Raw genomic sequence first — 3,669 nt, forward strand, 5'->3', positions numbered from 1 at the left:
AACACGATTCAAAGTGACAAAACAATAACGTGATGGTTTATAGTGTCGCGTGTGTAATCTCATTTTTAATTCACTGGATGGATCATGTCATAACATTTTCTATAAACTTTTAAAAAAAATATTCAAAAACTTTTAACAAAATCAAAAAATTCCTCTATCTATCTAAATAACTAATACAAACATTTTGTGAATATTATGCACGCAACATGCCATTTCAAACAAAAAACAGCAGATCTAGGGTTAGGATCCGTACCAGATGTCTTGAGTGAGCGTTTGAAGATGAATCGCTGAGTGAAATTGGAGCTGCGATGGTTAGGGTTTTAACCGAGCACAGCTAGGTGAACAGAGCCGGGGGTGGTGCGGTGGCGTACGTATTACAACGGGAAGATGGCAGTGGAGATGGAGATCGATGGAGGTGAGGGCTTCGACGACGATGGAGGTGGAGATCGATGGAGGTGTCGGCTGGACGAAGGTGTCTACTGAATGGAGGCGAGGGTTCGACGGAGGTGGAGATCGATATGTGTCGGATGGATGCTAGGGCTATGAGATTTGTTTTGAAAGAGCAGAGAGGAAGAGGATAGAAGACCCTTGAAGACACTAGTCCACATCTGCTTGATGAAGAGGTCTTGAAGACCTTTTTTAATGAAAGCACTTCAAGAAAACAAACACACTGTAAACGTCTGTGCGTGGTTTGCGTGAGGCAGACATAACAGGTTCTGAAATGCTTTTGACAAAAAACAAACACCCCTTACTGTATATTGTAAAACACTAATAAAGGGTTAAATTTTAATTTAACTATGAAGAGCAGGGAGTGGAATGAAAATTTTAGAAGCCTGAGGAGTAGAGTAAAAAATGCCTCACAAAGGAGGGACCTATTTTGCCAAAAGCCTTGTCAGAAATCACTAATGTGGTATACGTATGGGGCTCGATTTTAGGTTGTTCACCGGTACCACCAACTTCTTATAACTCAATTTACTGTTATTTGTGATACGTTGTGGTGTATAAAGTTAAATTATTGTGTATAAATCACCTTGATTAAATTCAAATTCTAAGAAAATAAAGAATACAAAAAAAAAAAAAAAAGAATAGTATTTTATGTTGCAAAAATTCATGCATTTTCTACAAACATAAGATTTATAACCAACTTGAAGTGATTATTTGAGATAAAGCATCAAATACCTTTTTTTTTTAAATAAAGATAACTAATTAAGATATGAAAATTACGGAATGGGATCAAATACAAACACTTAAGTTTGTAAGAACCATAAGAACCAATACATAATTGACAAGTGTCCATCAATAAAAAATTAGTTTAGGGGTAATTTAGACTTTTTGACCATATTTATTTATAACTAATTAAAAATAATTACAAAAAATATAATCAGCACAACACTATATAATTAGCACAACATCATTAATCGTTCTTCATTATCAGCACATCGTCCTCGAATCGTTCTCCATTATCAACATAAACGACATTAGCACAACATCTTCAATCGTTCTCCATTATCAGCACATCAGATGTGCTGATTATATCTACTTTTGGTGTTTGTTTGTATTATTTTGTAATTAACACATAATCAGCACCTTATTAGCACAAATATAAAACACCTTTTGTTAACTTTTTTTAAAAAACACTTTTATAAATACAAAAAGGTATAGCAATATGGTACTCATATTAAAGATAAAAAAATACTTGATTTTATGGTATATATTTTTAAAAAAAATAATGAAGTATATAAAAGTTATTTTAGTTTAAAAAACCTTGGTGGAATTTGTATTTAATAGAAAATGGTCAAATGACTAGCAATTTTACAAAATTACCCCTAATTTGTTAGTAGTAATTTTTAATTATAAGAGTTTTATTTATAATCAATATCAACCCTTGATTTAAATTAACAATGGTTCAGATCTGTTCTTACGGTTCTTATAATTAGCACTGTTTGTACAGGATCTCAACCCTGAAAATTACGGCATATTATTAAAAAGCCTCGCCTACAAACTTTCTAGGCAATTACTTCACACTTTCACTTCATTGTTTTAAAAACGTTTTTTGCCTTATAATTGATTAACTCTTAATTATATATTTTTAATCATATGTTTTGAATAGTTATATATGTAATGAAAGTGTAAAATACAATATTTTTTAACGTACGATATGAAATTACGTACGTTATAAAACTCAAAACCCTAATCACGCATGTTGAAAAACCATAATCACCATGTTGAAAAATCAAAACCGTGCCTGATTATGTTTTTCAACATACGTGATTTATGGTTTTTCAACGTGCGTGATTAGGGTTTTGAGTTTTATAACGTGTGAAATTTCATATTGTACCATCGCACGTTAAGGAATATTGTACATTAGCTTTCCCTCTCTATGTAAATATAAAAACAAAACATATTTTGTTAACTTCCTAAACTATAATTTAGTTCTCTCAATTAGGGATAAAGGATGACGGTTGTTATCTCATCTCTATCAAAAAGATATCAAGTTTGAATTGTTAGAAATAAATTCATTGTGCCACACATTTAAAAAAAAATAGAAAAGAAGTCTCAAACCAACAACAAATTACAAGAAAAGAGATACAAAACTTGTAATTTTGAAAGATCTCTTTATCTCATTGATCAAAAGATTGTGACTGATTTGAAACCTTAAATCGTGTAGCATCATGTAGACTTATACAATAGAATTTTAATATCCTGCAAGAAAAAAAAACATATGCATTATGTTATTATTTTATGTAATTTACATATATGTATAAATAAAATATATTCAATGAAGATTTTGGATGTAAGGAGTGTAATGATTTAGTTGTGTTGGCCATTTTTAGCAATATCCAGGCTAACAAACAATTTTTAGCATCACAATGAAGTACCCTTTGGATCTACTAGCACAAACAATTATTGTAATTGAATTATATACAATAACTTTAGTTACCTTAAAGAGTTAGAGAGCCACCATTGATACCGTATGCAAGCTGTGTTCATCTTCTACAAAAGCTATGGATCTTCCGGTATTAACCAACCTGTTATGGAGAAGACGACGAACTCGACTAAATCTTCTTTCTCCTTCACCGATGTCGTCTAAATGGATGATTTGGCTTAATTGAAACATGAAAAGTCTTGAATCATGAACCATGGAGTTAACAATGTCTTGTATTGGTCTCAAACTCATTAAAAGTTTCAAAAAGAAGGGCCATAGTAAGGTTGCTAAAAGTGGTGTAGTGGTAACTCTATGAAACTTAGAAAGCCCTAATATTTTCACCTTTGCTATGAGAAGAATATGCATTGTTGTATGCAGAATTTTAGTTCTAAAGAATTTCTTGAAGGTGGAGTGTGTGTATATGTATATATAAGCAAGGCCCACACGATGTAAGAAAATGAAACAAATTAGATATATTTTGGGTTATGTATTTTGGTGAATAATATTATTTTCAAGATAGTGTTTTAGTAGTTTTGTGTTAAAAAATTATTTTCAAAATAGCTATTTTTTTTAACGATGAGAATATATAACAGTTGAGAGAGAGATCTCACACCTTCCCAAACAAAGGGCCCTAGCCCCACTCTGACCAAACTATGTTGTCTTAACCGGGCTCACGCTGACGTTAGAGTTTGGCTAACGACGTTTCCCGGGAAACCATACCACCCGCTTCCAGTGTCAGGGGC

General features: G+C 32.1%; 1 long non-coding RNA gene across 1 annotated transcript; it reads right to left on the reverse strand.

Moving 5' to 3' along the window:
* Positions 1-2,477: 2,477 nt before the first annotated feature.
* On the reverse strand, positions 2,478-3,330 carry LOC110928306. Its single transcript, XR_002586281.2, has 2 exons — positions 2,942-3,330; positions 2,478-2,703 (listed from the first exon to the last, which is right to left on the reverse strand). It is a non-coding gene; the product is annotated as an uncharacterized LOC110928306 (long non-coding RNA).
* Positions 3,331-3,669: the final 339 nt, after the last annotated feature.

The sequence above is a fragment of the Helianthus annuus genome, chromosome 3, assembly GCF_002127325.2.
Source record: "Helianthus annuus cultivar XRQ/B chromosome 3, HanXRQr2.0-SUNRISE, whole genome shotgun sequence".
Classification (NCBI taxonomy): Eukaryota; Viridiplantae; Streptophyta; class Magnoliopsida; order Asterales; family Asteraceae; genus Helianthus; species Helianthus annuus.